The 23,680-nt window shown below is 40.0% G+C and overlaps 1 pseudogene; it reads left to right on the top strand.

Moving 5' to 3' along the window:
- The window catches only part of LOC104835445, a 3,990-nt pseudogene extending 939 nt beyond the window's left edge, over positions 1-3,051 (top strand).
- Positions 3,052-23,680: the final 20,629 nt, after the last annotated feature.

Genomic DNA, 23,680 nt, shown 5'->3' with positions numbered 1-23,680 from the left:
GGCCGGCAGCGGCACAGGCCGGGTCTCTCCCGCCGGGGCCGCGGCCCTGCGGGAGGGCTGGGGGGGAGAAGGCCTGGCCAAGCCCTTGAAGTAGCGATAAGTTTGTGGGCAGAGCACCTGGGAGGCGGGATCGCCTTAGCGACGGCGGGCTCGGGAGGGTGGTCGGCCGGGGGGAGTTGGGAGGGAGGATTTGGGGGCGAGAAATACGGCTGGGAAGGGAGAGGTCTGCGGAAGGGCAGGCCCGCCGCACGGCCAGGGCCCGAGTGCCACATCCGAGGATGTTGAAGCATCAGTGTGCTTCATTATCTTATTAAGGATTTTGATGTGGCCTTTTAAAAACCTGATCGCGAGAGTGGCGAGGGACACCTCTCTGCGATAAAACTGCTGCACACAGGCATGCTGCAGTCGTGTGTTTTTCCAGATGCCGTCTTTGCCGGGCCACAGTACCCGGCTTTGCAGTGAGGCTCAGTAACGGGGCTTTTCTTTCAGCCTCGCCTCACGGAACTGCGAGGTGGTGGGAGCTTTTCTTCCCCCACCCTCCAACTGATCCCGTGATTGTGAAGACTGTTCAGGAGTATTACAAAAAGAAATCTAATCATCGGTGAGCCACTCGTATCATTTAGCAAGACTGGACAGTGCCCTAATACATAGGAGGAAATACTATTTTGGGAATTGCATGGAACAGCTCTGGTTTTGAGCAGAGTCCACATCTTGCTAGTGGATTTTCTGAGGAGTCAGTTCCTGTTTTCTGATCTGTACAGTTAATACAAAAACAGTAGATCCCAAAAATCTCTGCCTCCATCTCCAATATACCTCCGTATTAAATTTTACATACGTGTCACATCAGAGGAATTAAAGCATTTTTCAGATGACAACTCCCTAAAACATTTTTTCAGAGTGTGGGTCTTTAGTTAAGCCTGCTGACACCTGCTGTAAGGTGTCTATGAAAGGCATCTAGAAATACCACGATTCCTCATTTGCAGAGCAGACAGTAAAAACTAGAAAGTCAGTTCAGAGAGTGCACAGCACCAGATGCTGTATATGGTGCCTTTTGTGTAGTAATGCAGAGCTTCTCCAAGTCAAGCTTCAAGCAGGTTGCTGCTGATGCAGTGCAGTACTAGGCAGAGGCCCATTTCTGTTTCAAAACAGGCATAAAGACAGGGCGACCGCTTCCTGTCAGGGCCAGTTAATTCATGTGCAACACAAAACTGTTGTGGCTATGCTACCTTTTATTCCAGGGCTATTTTGATCAGTGTTAGCTTAAACATGTCCACACCTTGCTGCACTGCACAGTGTGGACATGACAAGGTAAGTGAGGAGCAGAGTCTCCCTATACTCGAGACACTTCTGAGCCACTGTAACTAGAAACTTGGCAGGAACTGGAGTGCAGAGTTGCAGGAGGCACAGTGCCGGTGGCTGAGGTGAGCAGAATGTGAGCAGCAGGCAGTTGGCTGGAGCTCGAGGGGCTGCAAAAGTATTATGGGACAGTCAGTGCTTTGCCTCTTTCCCTGGCAGATTGGCTCTCAGACCCGGCATGGCTTCCTTGCATTTCCAGGGAAGTGGCTACACAAAGAATGGGAAGGGCAAGAACATCCAGGTGGTGGTGTGGTGCAGGCCTTTTAATGCCTCAGGATGTAAATCAAGGGCCTATGGTTTTGTAGACCGTGATCAAGCAAGAAAAGAAGTTAGAATCTGCACTGGAGGAGTCATGGACTACTGATATGTACCAGAGTGTTGTCGCATTTTGGATGAAGTTATTAGGTGTACAACTGTATAGTGATCATTTATGACCAAACTGGTACTGGAAAGACCTTCACAATTTAAGGGGAGCCCCAGTGAAGAACATGCTTGGGAAGACAATTTGCTACCACATACAATACATTGTATCGAATATTAGAAAAACTCACAGAGATTGATACTGAATTTTTTTGTAAAATTCTTTCTTCTGGAAATCTGTAACGAAGAGCTTTTCGATCTTCCGAATCCTATTCCCAGTGCTGGAGAAGGACTGCAGATGTTTGATGATCCCATAAACAAGACAGGTTTAAGTGTGAAAGGCTTGGAAGAAATACCTGTACAGAACAAAAATGAAGCCTACCAAATCTTGGGAAGAGGTGCAGCAAAAAGAACTACTGCAGCTACTTACATGAATGCATATTCCAGTTGATACTACTCTGTTTTCAGTTACCATCCATATGAAAGAAACTAGAGCAAATGGACAAGAGTTTGTTAGAACTAGGAAGATAAAATTGGTTGATCTTGCAGGAAGTGAAAACACTTTGGTTTGGGGCAGTTGATAAAAGAGCTTGTGAAGCTGGAAATACCAAGTAGTCTGTTCTGACTGGTGAAAGAGTTATTACGGCTCTTGTAGAAGGAGACACAGAGAATCTTAACAGAATCCTTCAGGAGTCTCTTGGAGAACAGCAAGGAACATCAATAATTGCCACAGTTTCTCCCACATCTATAAATCCTGAGGAAACATTGAGTACACTGGAGTATGTTCACAGAGCAAAGAACATAATGAAGCCTGAAGTTAACCAGCAGCTGCCAAAAGGAGCTATTATTAAGGAAGATACTGAAGAGATTGAGCATCTGAAAGGAGACCTCACTGCTGCACAAGAGTAAAATGGAATCTATATTTTCACTGAAAATTCATGAAGCCCTTAAAGGAAAGCTGACAGTTCAGGAAGAACAAGTTGCAGAGTATATTGACGTAATCAGCGCCATGGAAGCAAAAACAATCACTAAACCATTCACAATTAATAAAAGCAAACCTTAATAATGAAAACAGATCTCCAACTCAAGGAAGAAGAACTGAAAGCAGCACAGACAGATCTGCAAGAAACCAAGGTTCCTCTGGCTGAGAAAGAATATGTGGTTTCAGTTTTGGAAAACACCAAAGAAAAACTTCATGGCACAGCTAGCCCTTTGGTTAATACTGTTAATACAAAAGGTGTATCTATGCAAAACGGGATCATAAGAAAGCTGTTGATCAATACAATGCTGTCGTCCAAATACATTTGCAGGAGAAATGAATGTTCTGTTCAATAAAATACAAGATTCTGTTAGTGAGAACAGTCTGAAGCAGCAACAGATGTTGACATCTTATGCATATTTTATAGGTGGCTTCCTATCTAACAGTTGTTCAGCAGCTAATGTATTTGCATTAGTTGTATCAGTGTCTTTTGCCTCTGTTAAAAAATTGCTGACCACTGAACTTTCTTGTATGTCTGAAAAAATATTGCAGAATATGACTTTGCCATTTCCTAGTAAAGCTGGGCTGTTGAGGTTGACTGAGGAGCATATATGTGGGTTAGGAAGAGCATTAAATACCTTGACACCAATGGTGGAAGTTGTCCTGGAATTAAACTGTCAGTTTCAGAATAACACAAGGAAATTTTCTGCTGTGGCTGATGAGGTGGAGGGCCATAAAAATAAATTAGTATCTTCTTAGGAGATCTCTGTCTCACTCTGAAAAAATTACAGGAATAAACAGCCAGTGTTTTTTCTCAGCTGCAAAACACTGTAAGAATTTAAGAGAAGAAGTGGAAGTGGCAAAGTTTGTACATACAAAGATCGCAGATGAATTAGTGTTCTCACTGCAAAGCCAGCTGGGCTTGTTGGCACAGGAGATACAGAAGAACTTAGCTGGTATACTGTCAAAAAATGGAAGTTTGAAGACCACCATCACTGCTGGGCAAGAAAATGTTTACCTGGAAACTATGGACCTAGTCAGCAGTAAAACTTCTGCTTCAGAACAAATTTATTACATCTCTGGATAATTTCTTTCAAGAGCTCAAGGACATAAATAGTGAAAACAAGAAGATGCTGCTGGGATCCATTGTCTGTTCTCAACAGCTTCTTAGCAATCTTACCAGTCTCAGGATACTGGTAAATGCAGAGAATTTAAAACTGCTCAGTCACCTTCATGGATCAGTAGCAGTCGTTCTTCAGCAGTGAGAAACAGCAGCTTCAGTGTTTACAACAGAAAACAGAAGGTTTATGACTGAGATCAGTATTTTGTATTAGATATTTTGTTCTGCATTAAGTTGCAGTAGATGTGGTTTGGAACTAACACATTGTACGAATAGATCCTACAATAGATTTTATTATATGCATATTAAGAATACACATAATCTTTTGTGTTCAACTGCTGGCACTAAAACTAATTGGGGATTTTAAAAGCATTGGAAGTCACCCATGAGAGCTACAAACCAACACCCTGTACTGACCTTAAAAAAAGGAAGAGTAGGTCATGTTGCTGCCAGCCACGTTCAGGGTCTCCACATCCGTGCTCTCATTTAGAGATCTGACTGAATGACTGCTAAAAAAAGAATCTTCTTATCGATTTCCAGTATGTGCTCACTAAAAGCCAGTCAATAAGTAAGAACTTACTCAAAGAATGGGATTGTCCTATGGCTATTGGAAGCTGGAAGCTAGACAGCAAACAATTCTGTGTGATGGGGTGATGCAATGGATTTATGTATTATATACAACTTCTCTCAAGAACAATAGTGAATTGTGGCTTGCAGCATTTACAAAGTGCGTGACTTAAAGAGACAGAAAAATTATCCTTAAATATAGACTTGTCAGGCTCTTTTATATATATATATATATATATAAATAAAAGCTTATATTGCTACAAATATACTACCTTAGCTATTTTTTATAAGTCTGACTTTAGAGATTGGCATCAGTGTAATTTATCACTGCAACATATGGCAGTCTTCCCTGCTGCCAAAACATGGCCATGTTTCAGCCTCAGGGTACAGCTGGGTTGAACTTAAAACTGAGACTGTTTTCAAACATAGATACAGAATTTTATGTTACTCCCTCTGACACCATAAAGGAAAAGTAAATTCAAAATTCCTATCACTGGAACCTCTATGAATACTACAGTGCCTAGTGGTTCCAGCCACACTGGGAAGTGTTTTTTCCTTCTAGTTTTTGGATAACATCTAAAATGATAACCAGTCACTACTATGTCAGGATCATGTATCACTCGGCTATCCACACTGAAAACTTCTTCGGTTCAGATCCCAGCATGGATTTGCAAGATTCTGAATCTTGCAGTGATTTATGGTGAGTTTCCCACATAACCACAAGTTATAGTGATCTCTGGTTGTGTGCAATCAATGATTCTATAAACCTTCTGTTCTCAGGGGCTCTTTACAACTCATCCGTACTTAACCATCCTTTCCTCTTACAGTGCTCTTCCTGATTTGCAAAGCTGAATGTCAGCCTGCTGTACTGGTGCATGTTATCTCAACATTCTGAAAATTAGCCAGATAAACACAGACAAATCCTAGTTACACTTGCAAGTATACTAAGCACCACAATTTTGATTAAAACCATAAAAATATCAAACACTACACTAAGTTCTGGGCAGTTCGCTCAGCTGAGCATTTTCCAGATTACATGGCAACACCACAAGCATCTAAAGCAAACAAACAGAATAAAGGTCCAACATTAAAAAAAGGAAGAGAAAATAATATCTGCAATCCGATTCTCTAACCTTGCAACTGGAGCTAGAAGAAAACCCATAAGTGCCTCAGGTTTTCTGCTTATTGGTGGAGCTGACAAACACTAACTGCATGACAGCACCTGCTTAAAAGAAGCCCAGTGGGCAAAAGAAAATTAAAACAGGTAAGGGAGTAACTATTCCCTTCTCTGTAGTAGATATATAAATAGTAGTGTTAGCTGTAACATCGGAGTTGTCTAGGTTACTGCTTTGACCTGGTTCTTTCTTTTGGAACAGGTTTAGTCAGATGAGGTGACATTCCCTACAGGAGGAAGGAAGCTTCCTGACAGGTAGCAGGGTGTGTAAGGTCCTGTTTTGAACCTTGCAATGCTTCCTCTGCTATGCATGTTGTTCTGAATACAGCTCTGGATGCAGCCCTTAACATTTACAGAAAGGAAAAAACGAAGTGGAGGTTAGACAAGAAACTAACAGAACAGTTCTCTAAGCAACCGGTATGGTACTGTTGGCAGGTAAATTGCTGGCCACTGGAAGTTAACAATTCTTTTATTCCTCCATCTCCCTTTTCTAGATCCCCCCTACTCCCAAAGAACAGTCAAGCATGGCTCAGCCTGAGGCTGCTTTAAACAGAATCATTCTCCACTTTGGAGCTCTTGGAATCAAAATAGTCTGGCACATTAGATATGACAATCCACAGCTTTTATTTCTGTGAAGTAGGAGGTGTATTTCTAACATCAAGCAAGCATATTTTACTGCCAGTACTCTGAAAATGTAGTTGCTCCATTTAGCATATGGCTGCTGCAAGAGGGGCCGGAGGCTCCGATGTATGAGAAGTTCCATGACCAGAGGAAAGGGATCACAGTATGGCTGGCAAAGGAAGAGCAGGGGTAGAGCCTTGGGGAAAATGGTCAGGAAGAGGGGGAGACCATGCACTCCTGCAGTTCTTTTTCCACTGTGATAGGTGAGCTTGTATATATAATGCTTTATTGAGCCTGGTGCCAGCCTTGGCACCATCACTCCGCTAAAAAAGCATAGACCTCATTGTAGAGCACTTTGCATGCCTTTGTTTTCAAAACCAGTGTACTTAAGGAACCACAGCCTCTTCAGATTACTCTTCCTTCAGCTTTTTCTTACATTCAGGTCCTTACAATGGAAAGTAGCATGGAGATAGTGAAGATCTGAAAGAACGACAATGTTTACTGCACTTTTAATTCTGGGACAATTAGACAACCAATCCTCTACCTGATAAGAATAAGAGGGAGGATGCAGGAGTTAGAAACTGAGAGAGAGCTCGTATAAGTAACATACTGAGCTTAGTCTGTCTGCAGAACGTAAGGACCTTCTATCATCCATTCCACGATTAAAGCTGGCAGAGCTGACCTCACTGTGCTGCCTTCAAAAGCCTGGCTGATGAGTAACATAAAGTTTTGTTTGAGCCACTTGCTGCTGGTCCCCTCTTATGAGGAGAGAAGCAGTAGCTACACAAAGGACCTTACTGCAGGCAAGCTCTGGAGCCTGAAATGGCATCCAAATGACCTGAAACTGAATATCTAATTCAGCAGAAAATTTGCCACAGTCTAGAAGGTTCATTAAGAACAAAATAACTACGCACAGAAATTCCTTCCTAACAGAGTTAAAAAAAAATATTTTTAATTCTTTAATGATAAAGACCTGTAAGTTAGAACAACATCTGAAGATAAGCAGAATAAGAAGAGCTAACAGGTACACATTAGAAACACAGCATGTGACAAAAATAGAAGCATGTGTAGCACATTGTCCTTAGTCATCCTCAACCTGGGACTACTCACTTTCCAGGCATCACCTTGAGAATAGTTGATTCCATAACTGATCAAGGAGTTCCAATCTTTTGCCATGCAAAAGGACTTGCAGACATCAGTTATTGTAGGCTGCTGCACCCTGCATTTACAGTTTTGGCTTTACTAAGCTTTATGTTGTTTCTGCAAATGCTACCAGTCTTTCAGCCTTCTCAGTGTGTGTTCTAACAGTTCTTTGTGGGGTTTAGAGCATTATTGAAAGTCCTGTATGGCTTCATGTTGTCAGAGCATGAATGCATAAACTGTGCCAGGAAGAGCTAAGTAGGTTCCCAAAATAATGATGTTCTGTAGATACCAGGGATACAAGGTCTCAGCTTATTCCAGCACCTCAGTGTCTGAACTGAGACCCCTGCACCTTGCCAGCTTTTGTGCACTGGAAACAGAAGATATTCTAGTTAACTTGGTCACTGAATAGATGAGTCCACTCACAGTGGTACTTGTGCAATATGGAAACCTTAGTTTCTGAAACCCTGCTATTTTCATGTGCATGACTGGTGCTGTTAAATCAGTGGAAGAAGAACTTCCATAATCATACTGGTGGCAGAAGCATGGCTGTACTAGGTCAGACCAAAGATTCACCTAACACAGTGTGACTGAACCCTCACAGGTTGACTTTCCAATGCTTAACTCTTCAGTTAAGGAACAGTAGAAATCTGGAGTAGCTAGTTTCCTAACAAAAACCTGTTCTTCTAACAGGATGTAATCTTTTATCAATCAACTAAGTTGTGATAGAAGGTGAATGCAAGTTCCACATGTATGTGAATTAGCTTATTTTGGATGTCATGAAAATGCCAGTAGGGATAAGGAACATGCTGGTTGTAATATATATCCTTTAGTCCAAGTTTGCCAGTACATTGTTTTCTCTTTTTCCATTCTTGACATTACCTAGCTATGCAAGTATCTGAATACTGCAAAAGCCACTTTAGCACATCTTTGCATAGTTGCCCCACAAATGAGAAATTCAGACACAGTTCTCTGAAGGGTCCATGCTTGCTTCCTCAAAAATTTGTTGGACTGGTTAGGCTGCATGCATGGTGGACTGTAATACTTTCTGCCATTTGGATTATGATGAAAGACAAGAAACAGTGCTCTATACACCAAATACCAGACAGACTACTTACTCCACATGGCACAAGACTTGCCTTATTTTGAGATAAGATTTAGGTATACTAAATGTTACTCCATCCAGTATGTGTGGGAATAGTTATGTATGTATGTATTTGGAGCTGAACTTCTGTAATTCAAGGATTTTTAACAGGTACAGTAGTCCAGAACACAATGTATCTCTTTTCATCACTCAAAGAGATGCTATGACAAAAAACCCACACACAACAACAACAAACCAAACCTTGAATGGAATATTTGATGGATCCACAGATTGACAGTTAACATTTATCTGGAGTTCAGATTAAGTCTGTTGAGCTCATTTTGGACACATGACACTTAAACCTCAAAATTAGAGCACTCCTAATGAGTTATCTTTAAGTCAACGAATAGTGACATATGGAAAAGTAGTGTCTTGTATCAGCTAGTCTAACATAGTCAAGAAGAATGGACAAGCTTTTGGAGACAGAGTCCTTCCACTGCTCATGTAGGTTGCATAACATCAGCCTGGAGTTTTCCAACAGAAAACACCGACTGCAAGAGCTTATAGGAAATACTTCCCTTTTTTGGAGCTAGCACACTTCCTTTACTTAAGATCCCCAGTTCAGGACCTTCTCTTCAGGAGAGGGAATAAATAACTTTTTTTAGGATTCAGGCTCTAGATATGCCCTCAAAGACCATATCTGAAAGACCTAAACAGGGCTTATTTTAGAGGGACCAGAGCATATGGAAATCTCAGTAGGCTGGCACGTAAAAGGTGAATGGTAATGGAATGATGAAGAACAGTCACCTGGATATAAGATAGAAGAATCTGGCATTTCTGATGCATGGTGTACACTAGGCACCATGGAAGGCAGTTTTAGTCCCCAAAGCTAGGATATGAGAGATTGTTCAGTCAGTTTAATGTAGACACTTCATATAGTCAGTAAGAGGAAGATCCTTAGCACATCAGTTAGAAGTCCTCCTCACTTCAATGACAAATTAGGAGACATAACATCCCTACCTTAGATACCAAAGTCTTGAAACCCCTCAGCCGCTTTCTGGATTATGATTGTACCTGAGGATGACATAAATGCTATGCTGCTTACTCACCATCTTAAACAAGGGGTATCTAAAAAAAAAAAAATTTAAAAAAAGAATGAAATATTAAGCAGCAGTTGAGTGGTGGCTTCCAGGATCACAGTTCTGGACTTAGCTACATTCCCCCTAAGTTCCATTTAGGCCCCTAAATCCTTTGTTATAGATGGTTCTTGGTCTTTCACAGCTGAGTCTGCATTTGTTAACATGTTAAAAGTGTGTAAAAGTACCCTCATACCTCTAGAGTTCTGTAAAATTGAACACATTGAAATTGCAAGGACTTACTAACAGAGCCACCTAAGTGTCTAAGAAGTAGAAAGGCAATATGGCTTTTGAGTAACCCAAAGTGGTAAATATAGCTTGTACTCTTGTGATTCTGCTTTTTAAGGTTCATGCCATTATGTTATTAAAAAAGAATTGAAAATGTGACCTGACTAGGATGCAGACAAGTCTGAGTCCTCATTTAAATTTAAAATCTTTTGCTGACATAGATATCTTGGTTGGGATTGAAAAAAAAAACCAATTATAATCATTTAGCATAGCTGTTACCAAAAAATGGTACTGAAATTGCAATTATACCTGAGGCAAAAAAAGCTACTTTATCATCATTTTAATGAGTACTGATAAATGTCAAGGATAGTATCACAGCATATAGCTATGTTGTTATATCTTCAGCAGTTTTTAGGCTAGCCTGGCCAAACTTGTACTGAGACAGAGGAGCGCTTACACAGGTTACTAACATCATCTGAATGTGACTGCAGTAACTGTCAGCCATGGGACAGTATGTAACATTATGAACAAAAAGGGGTAATAAAGATTTCTACGTATTGATGTGGACTTCGTGTGCTAATTGACCTGAGGGCCAAAGAATGCTCCTTGACCTATTTTATTTGGTAGTATATATAACCAATTTATAAGCTGCTTTGTGTTTTCAGATAGAAAACTTCGATTTAAAAAAAAAAAAAAAGTGAATGCTTTTCTGCACAGGCAGTGAGTTGAGCTGGCTTTACCAGGCAGCCAGAGGAGCCCTTCTTGCAAGGGGGTTGAGGGGTGGCTACTACCAGAAGAAGGATTCTCCTTTAGAGACAATGCACTATTAGATTGCAGCCTTAAATTGCTCCTGTTAAGCACATAAAAAGATACTTGAAAGTAATTTCAGGATGATGCATTCCACTCTGGGAACCAGGCACCTTGTGCACATTGTCTGCTCAGATAGATAGCAAGTCGTAATGGCAGACTGCATCTAACTTTCAAGAGATGTACCTCTGATTTATGAAAAAGTCTAAATCCTATTTAAGTTTAGTAGGACTGATAACCTACTTCCATTCCAGCTACAGTCACATACCTTTTTTTTTTTTTTTTTTTTTTAATCTGAAACCACAGAAGTCATTGCTCAAATCATTCATCAGAATGACAAGCCTGGAGTGGAAGTTGAACAATCTGGTCTGAAGGCAGGAGGGCTAGGTGTTGCCTGGGGGGTAGCTCCATACAGCTGAGAGGAAGAGACAAAAAGCAGCAGGGAGGAAGACAGATTATGGAAATTATTAAATGAAACACTTGGCTTGTGACAGCAGGGGCTATAGATGACAACAGACCCTCCTATCTACAAAGCAACAAAAGCATACGAGTGTGTGTGTGTGTGTGCGCCCACGTGAATGTTGGGGGCCTGAATCTCTGAGCATGGAAACTATCTCCTGCTTCCTGCTGTGTTCAGAAAAAAGGGGGGGTTATGTATATTGCTTGAAAGGAACAGGACTCAAATGAGCAAGATCCCTTCAGAAAAGTCATTGAAGTCATCATCTGGTTCTCCTAATGGAAACAACCTGCAAAATCAGAAACACTGGCTAAAACTCTAGCATTAATACAAATATTGTTGCCATTCAACTCCCAGTCCACAGGAGCAATAAAGAAAACATAAGTATGATCCTCTCTGGCAAACACAAGTAATTAATTAATAAAATGCTAAGTTGTATTAACATTTAAACCTTTTAGAGTTTAACTATTATTAGGAAGCAAGGAACTCATGTTCATGGTTTTTCATATTTTTTGTAATAGCTTTTAGTTATATATTTGCTTACTACAGTCTTCTACACTCTATTTTCAATTTATATACTGCACTACAAAAAAACACCTTATTCATTTATGCCTCAGAAAGACAAAACACATCTGAAAAAAAGATTTAATTTTAGCAAAAGGTGTAACTACTATTTTAAAAATTGCAGCATTACTTTCCACTCCATTTTCTACCCTGTATTAGGAAATGATGGAAAAGCCTGAAATACATGTGAACCAATAGAAAAAAAAAAGGCAATGATCAACATCATCCATTCATTAAAAAGAGAAAAATATATCTTGCTTTCTTACTGGTATCTGCAACAGTCTGAACCATAAAAAGTTCATTTTATGAGAACATCCACGCAGAGTATGCTGCAGTCTGTTAGTGGAGATCACTCTGCCATGTTTCAGCACTGGAAGAGAGAAAGAGAACAGATTCTGAGATCGATGTTCTTCTGTTTCCTGTGTGAACAAGCTGTAGCTCTGCTTTTCTGCCCCATGCCTAAAGACAGAGCATGGTACATCCACAGGGGTGTGAGAAAAAGAATACACCACATCATTGTAGCAATTAACCATTACAATATCACTCACATTTTCCAAACAGATTAAGGTATTAAAGAACAACAAATAACTTCTCATGCTCCCTCTCTCTGATGTCTGAACAAAGGGTAAAAGAGTGCAGGAGCAGCTTGCAGAAATCTAAAAATCTCAGTTCTTGGTGGGGTGAGACATGAATTTCCCCATGCTGCAAAGAGAGATGCCCTGCAGGGATCGTTTTTACAGTCTTATAAGAGATTTTACGCCAGGGTGAAGCTGGCCCATGTCACAAACTGTTGAAGAGAGTCTGGCAGTACTTCTGACAAGAGAAGCTTGGCTGCCATTATTCAGACAGGCCATCAACAGACAGTTCCCCTGGAGTAACTCAGTGTATGGACTTATTTAAAGTCTCCATCATCCACAGGCTGAAAGTCCTGCCACTTACAGGTACAGCACAGAACCTTATCTCCAGGCAGCTGTTAGATGCTGAAACTTGGTCCCACAGAAAAGTGCCTAGAGGGATTTTTGTCAGTAACTGACTGGAAACAGGTTCTAGCAGTTTTGTGCACATGAAATTTATCATTTGTTATCACTCATCATTATAGCCTTCTGTGGACAATTAAATTCTTTAATCCATATTAGAAAAACATGAGTCATCCTGTCAAACTGTTTAGCAACTAAAGAAATCTTGACCATTTTCAGCATTAATTTTCTAGACAAAAAGTATGTTAATCCCTATAGAGTTCCTGACTGATGCTTGAGAACACTGGCTTTGCATTATCTTATGTATATAGGAAAGTGTGGTAGCTTCATCTTGATCCCAAAGACATCTTATATAAGGTAAGAACTCTGCCTTCAAGGAGCCTCAGTAAGTTTGTGTTACAGTGCTGGAGCTTTGAAGCTTAATCATGTCCTTATTATCCAATCTAAAAATGAACTTTTAGTACATAGAGGTAGTACTTCTTTAAATATTTTGGGACCTCTTTAATGGACTATTTTAGTAGCCCCCAGACACTTGCATATTTAGACACTGTATCTATATATATAATTAGTAAATGTGATTGCTCAAAATTCATCTGTGTCCCACGTGCTACCCCCAGATTTTTGATGCTGTGGAAAGAAGAGACACACAAAAGGGCTCTCTAACTTCAGTAATGATTTCCAGTTGAACTCTAATACTGGTATTCACCTGTTGGTATCATTGCAACCTTTTCTTGTTTCTCTCATGCATTCTCTACCACCACAATTTGTGTATGTAAGCTCTCAGGTAAATGGTGATACATACAAATTAAAATGAAAAGGCTCAGAAAACCTGTATTAAGACTGTAATTCATTTTCTGTATTACTGTAAATAAAGTACACTATTGAGGAATAATGCAAAATTAACTAAAACAATACAGCATTATTTATCTTAACTATATCTTTCTGTGTGAAATAATCTAACCCAAAACATTCTTTACATACATTAATGGGTACTACTGCTTTAGGTGTAGACCAAATCCTTTGTAGGGGACATTACTCCTATTACAACAGACATTTTTCTGCAGTGTGTTGCAATAATCCATACTGGTTTATTCCTAAATCAAATAAAACATAATCTTTTATGGTAAATGAAGCAAGTAGAGAATAAGTCTATTTTCCCTGATGAACAACATGAATACATGTTGTCTAAAACAGTGTCTCTAATAATGGCTTCCACATGATATTTCAGAGTAAGATGTAGCACAAACAAACAAAACCCATGTAGTAGATAACAGTAGAGAGTTACAACAATCTTCCCTCAGGAATTTCCTTCCTGACCCTCACTGGATCGCAGCCCAAGCCTGAGAATTTTTCATCCATTTCTAATGTAGATTTTTGTCTAGACCCTTGGCTTCTTTCCTAATATTTTCATTCCTATTTATCCTCTTCTGTATAAATGCTACTGAAGTCAATGGGACTTTATATGTTTTATATGTTTTAAGGTCAGCCCCTAAACAGTTACTATTTAAAATGAATGCAATCACAAATTTAAGAAAAGTTTGGGGTTGAATCAGCAAGCCTTGACTATTGTAACTCTACTGGTGACTGCATATCCTAGAAAAGTTAGATGGTGGTTTGTTATTTGTTTCTTAGACTAAACGCTAAATTAATATGATGTATTTCTCAAATCATGCTCTGTAGTGTATCTTTTGGTAATACAATGTTACACGTTCTTTACTTCAATGCTTTTACTTAAAGGTTGTAACCCTACGGTCACACTTTCTTTGCTCTGTGGTCTGGTAGCTTCCCCTAATAGAAGCCTCTTCTACTGTTAGTGTAGATGCATTTGCTTCTTGGAAAGGAAAGGACTCAAAATTGGTAGAAATGCCTTGTGGAAGCAGCCAGGAAAGATGTGTAATCTCAGTACAGTATTCCTTGAAGCTTTGCAAAACATCCTTTCTGTGTGCCAGGTAGTTTTTTAGCTACTGTAGATCTAGAAAATTACAGGTATAGGACAGGGGCTCAAATGCTACTTAGCCAGCATAACACTGGTTAAGCCACTGAGCTATTAAACTGTGCTGTAACTTCTCCAGCTTACTCATATACATAAAATGGTTTTAGGTGTGTTCACTGAGGTTATTTTGGCTTTCCTGTTCTGCACAAAATTTGGCTTCCCGTAGGTAAATAAAACATACTTCAATTTTTCATATAAACTGTGCTTGCAAATACACAATTTGCAAATTGTAGAAGGCTGCAATTAAAGTGTAAATGGAATAAATAAAACTGGTTCTGCAACTACTTATAGAAGCATGGAAATTCAGTCCCATGGTACATCAAGTCACAGATAATAGAACTAAGTTAGAAAGTTCTGTATACAAAATGTATCACACCCATATAAATATTTATGCATCATCACAAATTAGAAACATATAGAAAAAATATAAATATCCTTTTGGGAGGGGAAAAATATTACATTATAGAATAGCATCTTATCAGCACATACAGGTTATATATTTCTATGTGTTATATTTCATGAAAGAAAGAGATAACGACTATGCCAGCAGACAGCTGGTGAATGGATTCAGAATATTAGCTGTCTTCTGTACCATCAGATTGCTACTGCAGTGGCAGTGCAGTAAAATCATGGCTACTGTTACTGACTAGAGTCAGCTCTTCCTAAATTGCAGCTGTGCTCCTATGGCCATTCTTTGGCATACAGCAGATTGCATGACACCAACCATTTTTAGTCCTCTTGGTTTTTATAGCCTATGCTTACAAAAACCAAAATAAAACTCCCTTTTACCCCCAAAACTTTGTCTCCCTTAGATCATAAGAATGTAATAGTATTTCATATAATTTACCAGATACAAGTATTCATACTAAAACAAACCCTTAAGTATTTCCTTAAGGTTTCTTAAAGTTCCTACCAAGGTTTTCTTAAAATCTGGACTCATCTGAAAAAAATAAAATTACATTCAATGGTGGCTATTTCAACTTACTATAATGAACTTTCAATTAGAAGTTAAACTAACCTATTGTTAATAACAAACATTATTTACAGATATTTCTGATAATACATTCTTCCATTTTTTAGGGATAGATCATGATATTGTTGGAAAAAACCAGAGAAGACACTAAGAACTTCCTGGCCTGTTGTTTGCAATTTTGATGGTCTGAGAGAAGGTCAGTGACAGAGCTGGGAATAGACCCTTCTCTGCTTAGACCATGTTGTTACTAAGCCTTCCGTGATATGCCAGATACTAAAATAGTTGCTGGCTTTCCACAAAATGAACATGTAAGTAACTTTCACAGAAAATAATTAAGTTAGTGATTTTAAACAGTAATTTTTTAGCAAAAACTAAGAGGCATTTGTCTCAACAGGGTATCACTCTGGTTTGTGTTGACTTTTTTTTCTTTTAATGTGTTTATAGTTTAAGACAGTTGCATATCCTTGGTTTTCACCTGTTACTTTCACAGTAGATCTTTATATGTGTAACACAAACTTAGTCAGAAAAAGATATTGATTGATACAGAGTAAATACGGCAAACACAATGTAAAGAAACTTGTTGACATAGTGTAAAAAAAAATTAGAGGAAGAACAGGATGCCCACAAACATTTATCTATGGTCTCATTTCAAGTTAATAATTGGTAGACTATTTGGGTTTGGAGAGGGGTGAGGAATTCAGAAAGCAAAAGATGATAGCACATTCGGTCTTATGTTACAAAACCAATGGGTCTTATATTTGTTGTGTAAGAATGAAACTTCTTCAAAGAGGTGAAGTGGCTTACATTGACTCTTGTTTACATACAGATGTGTTAAACTAATTTCCCATTTGCCATCAATGTTTCCAAATTTGGAGATTAAATCAGAGCTTTACTGAAGACTAGATTATGCATCATACTGAGAATTGTCTTCAAAGATTTGTTTGAGAAATCCCTGTTAGGACCAATAAGTAGAGGGATTCCATTTTTGTATGTTGCTTTTAGCGTTGTGGATGGCAGTGTTGGAATAAATAAAATAGGAAATAGTATGCTTCAATATGCAGGTGGAAGTGGGTCACTATCTTAAATTGAGGCTCCCAGTATGGAAGGATTGATTGGATTCCTTCTCTGTTTTCAGGGAAGCATTCAGTCAGACATGAAATAGATTTCAGCATGACATCATTTAAATTGGAAAATTTCAAAATAACTGATAAAGCTAAATAAAATTCTCAAACACACTGAAATGGAACTCTTGTCACTTTAAAGCAGCTTCTTTAGCAAAACCTTTTAATAGGTAAGGAAGCGCAGTCCTTCTTAGGGCAAAATCAGCCCAGATCTGATCAGACCTGAGTTGAACAACTAAGTTACTCCTCAGCCTGCTTTGGTCTATAGTTTGTCCAGTCTTCTGGAATAGCCATAGTCTAAAAATAAAATTTCTTCTTTCCCTCCCTGTGCCTTTCATACACAGTATGCCCACATCAGACCTCAGGATCACCCCCCCTTTTTTTTTTTTTGTGATAAAAAATATTAGAGAGATATAATTTAAGAAGCTTTATCAGTATGCTTCATACAAATCAGACTAAGAATACATGTTTCCAAGCTACATTCAGGTGGTGCTGCAATTCAGGAATCCTGGATTTCATGTTTTTCAGCTGTCAGGATGTGCGCTTCTATTTGCCAAGCAGAATGTAAGTAAAATTTCAGATCATCAAATAACAAACCCTGTAGAAAACAGGGATTTCCACATGCATCCCTTTTTTGCTACACTGGAAAGAAGAGGTCTTAGTCATCTCAGATAGGTGGGTAACCCAAAGCACTTCAGTTATCTCGGTCCCTTAGGTCAGGCTTACTGGTCATTCAGTCACATAATTTACCTCAGTCCCATCGGTGCACACTTTGGTTATCTCGCCAGATGACAGCAAAGTGCAGGGTAAACTCCGTGGAACTGGTTGGTGGAAGTTGTACTGAACCTGTTGTTTACAAATAAATGTTTTGGTCTTTGGACATCTTTATTTGTATTTGTGAGAGTAAAATAATCCTTTATATTCAATCAATACTTTAAAAAGCAGAATCAGTGTTCACTGAAATTATTTGTAGGTACTGATTATAACAGACAAATGGAAACAGAAGACAGTATTATTTGATATACTGTAAAGGCAAATCAACTCACCATGTGGATGGCATGCCTCAAGCAAAAAAAAAAAAAAAAAAAATCCAAACAGAGTAAGTTTTATGATACCAAAGCATCTAAAGAAAATGACTGTTCTCTTTGAGGGCACTTCATGGGATGTCTCTACTCGGTATGGAAGACCTTACTGGAGAACAGGCAATTATCTGGGCTTGCTCAGCAAGTTGAATAACAAAGATGCCAATGAACAGGTACAAGGGTCTAAAGTTACATCAATTTATACGTAGTTAATCCGGCAAAATGGTTGTGGTCACTGCATTTATCAATATGCAACATGTATTTGTACAATGCTCTCTGTGACAATTTATCATCATAATACAGACCCTCTGATATAGCTAACATATTTCTCACCTTTCAAGTGGATAAACGTTCAATCACGCTTTTTTCAGGACAAGGGATGATGTTTGTCTTGGGTGATTCTGGTGCATCAGCAAAGCCAGCACAAGATGAGCCACCTCTCTATTCCACCCAGTTTCTTCTGACCGCTGGTTCACCTCCTCCTCATTGGAGCCCGTACAGTCGTTTCTGTGACTGCTGGAGTGAAATGATCTGGGTGCAAAGTGCAACCTCTCACAAACAAACAAACAAACCTGGCAGCAATACCAGTCCAAGATAGTCATACTCCTCCTATCATCTGCCTTTTGTTTCTCCCCCTGTGTTTCTGGTAGTTTTTTGTGGGAGCAGTTAAACCATCAGCAACTGATGTGGCATAGAAAAGTTACAGGACTTCTTTTCTTTATTAAATCGGACCAGCTCTGAAGAGTCCCTACACCCTTTCTCTGGCAAGGGGGATGAACTGAAGCCAGGGTCACGGGAAAGAATGAGAGTGTCAGTTCTCTCAACTAGTATTGCCACTGAGAAAAGAGCACGAGGAACTGAACCCTATGAGTAAAAATTGAGTAAATATGCACATGTAATTGCTATAATGAATTAATTCCAGTACCAGGCTGCCTCGTTCTCAAATATGTTGGCTCCTACTGTGCATTTCCAAATCAAAGTAACCTCCTAATTGAGATGTAACAATCAGATAGGAAAATTATGGAAGATTATGTCAGGTATACCAAGCCATAGGCAATCAGGAGAATTTAAAATTAATGTCTTTGAAATGAATGTTATCTGACAAAGAGCTAGTGATCTGTCTGGGCTGGTGTGTGAGCCTGTAAACGGGAGCTTGCTGCATTCTCCATAAACTTCATCCATGTAAGGACTTCACAAAACCTCCTTTAAATAAAGCACTGCAGCCACCTAGCCTTGAAAAGATGCAAGTGTTCAGTAACACTCTGATCACAGCCTGGAATTAAGCAAAAGCCTTCCATGCATTTGTAGATACTTCAGGAGCCAGTAAAAGATGGATCAGTTGAAGCCAATGAAAGCCACAGAAGCCACAGAAAAAAACTGAATTAAGAAACAGAAAAACCAGAAATCACTGAAAGGCAACAGTGATCTAAATGTCCACCTTTCTTGAGTTTGTCTTTACAAAGTTGCAGGACAGTCATTTTTGGTTGGCTTATAATCAATTCTTGCTAATGCTGTGTTCTCTGGTTCTGCCTAACACTGATGAGATAAGGAACAAATGGATCAATGCTCTCATTGTATTTACTGGGAAACCAGTAATCAGGACAGAGGACTCAGTTCCCTGAATCCTAATTATATACGAATTTGCTGGAGTATCCCTTTAGACTGCCATAAATTATGAACAATCAGCAACAAAAATATGAGAAGAGGAAAACAGTGTCAGTGGTAGAAAGTGTGGATGGAATCAAACACAAACCTATGCTGCAGCTGTATAAGGGCACTTCTAATTTTCCTCCGCTGTCAACCTCTGGGTCATTCCCAGACCGTAAATCACATAGCAAACCTCACCTGCCTCCTCTCAAATGTTCTCAAGTTGGGCACCCATTAATAAAAAAAGACTCTTATTTCACTGAGATTACCTGCCCATCTGGACTAATACTCCGATTCCTGCTTTTCTGAATAGTAAAGACAGCAGAGAAACCTTAGTAGTACCTCACAGCAAAACAAGTTAAGGCCAGACATTCCTATTCTCCCTTCTCTAAAGGGAATTTTCAATAGATCAATCAGACTTTTGATGCTAGTTAACTACCAAAATTAATTTTTGATTTTCCATTCAGCTACAGAACTAGCTGAGATGAAAAATGAAGAGCACACAATATAAAATCAAAACTGGGATGAAAAACTGGAAAAAAAAAAGATTCAAAGAATGGTCACAAATATACTTCTTATTTTCCAGGTGCACAGTAGTTTTAGAAATTTCTCTCTTAGAGGTGTGAAAGGATTAAAAGGAGATCTAGTGTGGCAGCCTATGGCACAAGTATATTGTACAAGTTACAGTGTTTTTCTCTGATGTGTTTGATGCTGTCTACTGTTGAGAACAGGCTGCTGGTATACATGAACTCAGGTGGATAGTCTGTGTTCTTCTCATGGGCTGTTTTGTTAAAGAGCTACTTGAGAACTGATTTATTTCTTTTCTTATTTTTAAATTCCTTGGAAAAATTCAGTCTCCTGGTTCAAGAAAAATGCATCTCATTTTTTAATAATCACACTTGCAGATACTTTATATGCAAAAAAAAAACCCCAAAACAAACCCAAGCTCTTGATTACTGATGTTTTACCAAATTTTATATATATATATATATATATATATATAAAAAAAGGTTTTAATCTCAGTTCTTTTGCTTGCTACGGTCTAAGAAAGATTCTTCAGAATAAAAATCTTGTACTTCTGATGCTCCCTTATACATAAAAAGAACAGCCTTGTGCCATCCTCAGTGATAGGAAGTGACAGGCAGAGCATGACATCACTCTTTATTTTTAACTGACTGCCTTCTGGTGAATTTATTTTGCTGTCAGTAAATATTACAGCAGTGTTAGTCACATTCAGGCTTTACGGAGACAGAAGCCCTGTGCTGAGTTTGATCCCAGAAGCCGGCAGTTCTTAGCTTTTGAAGGGAGAATCTTTATTTCCAAATTTGACACAATGGCTTGCATCCACAGACAGATTAATAAGAATATGTCTCAGACAAATGCTAAAGTACACATCAAAGGTCTACAACCACCAAAGGCATCCATGTGAATTTTACCATTACAGCTACACCAGATAGGCTAACTACTCACAAAAATATAAAATACTGTACTCAAGAACATAGGTTTAGTAAGCAAGTAATTGACTACTAATTAAACTCACCACCAGTTTGAGTCCAGCACCTTTTTAAGAGGGTCTACGTTCCTATTATCACTAATATCACTTATCTTCTTACCATCACTACACATGCAGTGCCTAAAACAAGATAGTAAGTTTATTACCAGAGAACATGAATTAAGGACATGTTTCTATCCTTCTCCTACAGACAGTGACAGTCTTTAAAATAAAGAAGTGGAGAAACTGCACCTTCAGGATTCCCCAAGAGAGCAGAGATCCAGCACAAACCATGCTTATGCTACTTTGTCTCTATTGCCTTTGTAAATCTATTTGACTTTCCTCTAAGGAAAACAGTCATTCATTATGCAGTATTCAAGCACGCTGTAGCCTTAATAGCTATCACATCATTGTTATTACTAAATAATACTACTAGTATGTTATTACTAAATAGTGCTACCTGGGGCCCAGGTTAAAGATGTGAAGAGAAAGCTTCCTACCCTGGTACAGCCCTCAGATTATTATCCTTTATTGATTTTTCAGGTAGGCAGAGATGAAGTTGCAACAAGAAGTCCAAGGGCAATCCAGAGAGACTTCAGGGCCTTGGGACGACTGGTTAAGGGATCAGGAGTACAAGCAATGTTCTCCTTTATCCTTCCAGTTGCAGGAATGATGAGGGAAGAAACAGGAAGAGCCAGCAGATCAATACCTGGCTCTGAGCCTGGTGTCACTGGCAGAATTTTGGGTTTTTTGTTCATGGGTTGGTTTACATGACACCTGCCTGCTGCCAACAGATGGGTACACCTGTCTCAATGGGGGAAAAGGATCTTTGCACAGGAGTTAGCAGGGCTTATTGAAAGAGCTTTAAGCTACATTTGAACGGGGAAGGGGATAAAACCATGCTCACTAGAGATAAACCTGGGAGCAGCATGCCAGTATTTGAGGGACGGTGTGCTAGTGAAGTCCTTCGGTCGGCTGTCTCAGTGGAGGTAGGGGATGGAGATCCATGCAGCACACCATTGTGCAGCTGGAAAACTATTATATAGTTGCAAACATGGAAACATGGTGGGATGGCTCACACAACTGGCGTGCTGCAATGGATGGCTATAAACTCTTCAGAAGGGATAGGCAAGGAAGGAGATGCAGTGGGGTAGCCCTGTGTGTTAATGAGTGTTTTGATTGTCTGGAGCTTAACGATGGTGATGATAGTGTTTATGGGTGAGAATCAGGGTGAAGGCCAGCAAGGTAGATATCATGGCGGGAGTCTGTTACAGACCACCCAACCAGGATGAAGAGGCAGACAAATATTCTATAAGCAGCTGAGAGAAGTCTCACAATCGCTAGCCCTTGTTCTCGTGGGGAACTTCAACTTACCAGATGTCTGCCGGAAATACAATACAGCAGAAAGGAAACAATCTAGAAGGTTCCTGGAACATGTGGACGATAACTTCCTGACACAGCTGGTGAGTGAGCCAGCTAGGGAAGGTGCCCAGCTGGACCTGTTGTTGCAAACAGAGAAGGACTTGTGGGTGATGTGATGGAGGCCATCTTGAGCACAGCGATCACGAAATGATAGAGTTTTTGATTCTTGGAGAAGTAAGGATGGGGGTCAGAAGAACTGCTACCTTGGACTTCTGGAGGGCAGACTTTGGCCTGTTTGGGGGCCTGGTTGATAGAGTCTTTTGGGAGGCAGTCCTGAAGGGCAGAGGAGTCCAGGAAGGCTGGACATTCCTGAAGAAGGAAATCTTAAAGCTGTGGGAGTGAGCTGTACCCATGTGCCAAAAGGTGAGCCGGTGTGGAAGGTGGCCAGCCTGGCTGTACAGAGAGCTTTGCGTGGAACTCAGGGAAAAAAAATGAGAGTTTATGATCTTTGGAAGAAGGGACAGGCAGCTCAGGAGGACCACAAGGATGTTGTGAGGTTATGCAGGGTGAAAATTAGAAGGGCCAAAGCCCAGCTAGAACTTGATCTGGCTACTGTCATAAAAGAGAATAAAAAATGTTTCTATAAATACACTAGAAACAAAAGGAGGGCTAAGGAGAATTTCCATCCTTTATTGGATGTGGGGGGAACAGAGTGACAAAGGATGAGGAAAAGGCTGAGGTACTTGATGTCTTCTTTGCCTCAGTCTTTAATAGTAAGACCAGTTGTTCTCTGGGTACCCAGCCCCCTGAGCTGGAAGACAGGGACGCGGAGCAGAATGAAGCCCCCATAATCCAAGGGGAAATGGTGAGTGACCTGCTACACCACTTGGACACACACAAGTCTGTAGGGCTGGATGGGATCCACCCAAGGGTGCTGAGGGAGCTGGCAGAAGTGCTCACCAAGCCGCTTTCCATCATTTATCAGCAGTCCTGGCTAACTGGGGAGGTCCCAGTTGACTGGAAGTTAGCAAATGTGACACCCATCTACAAGAAGGGCCAGAAGGAGGATCCGGGGAACTACAGGCCTGTCAGTCTGACCTCAGTGCCGGGGAAGGTTATGGAGCAGATCATCTTGAGTGCCATCACACAGTAAGTACAGGACAACCAGGTGATCAGACCCAGTCGGCATGGGTTTATGAGAGGCAGGTCGTGCTTGACTAACCTGATCTCCTTCTATGACCAGGTGACCTGCTTAGTGGAGGAGGGAAAGGCTGTGGATGTTGTCTAATGAGACTTTAGTAAAGCCTTTGACACCATTCCCCACAGCATTCTCCTGGAGGAACTGGCTGTTCATGGCTTGGATGGGTGCACTCTTCGCTGGGTAAATAACTGGCTGGATGGCTGGGCCCAAAGAGTTGCAGTGAATGGAGTCAAATCCAG

Source organism: Haliaeetus leucocephalus, unplaced genomic scaffold (genome assembly GCF_000737465.1).
Source record: "Haliaeetus leucocephalus isolate CR32 unplaced genomic scaffold, Haliaeetus_leucocephalus-4.0 Scaffold384, whole genome shotgun sequence".
NCBI lineage: Eukaryota > Metazoa > Chordata > Aves > Accipitriformes > Accipitridae > Haliaeetus > Haliaeetus leucocephalus.
This window is presented reverse-complemented; position numbering and strand designations above follow the sequence as displayed.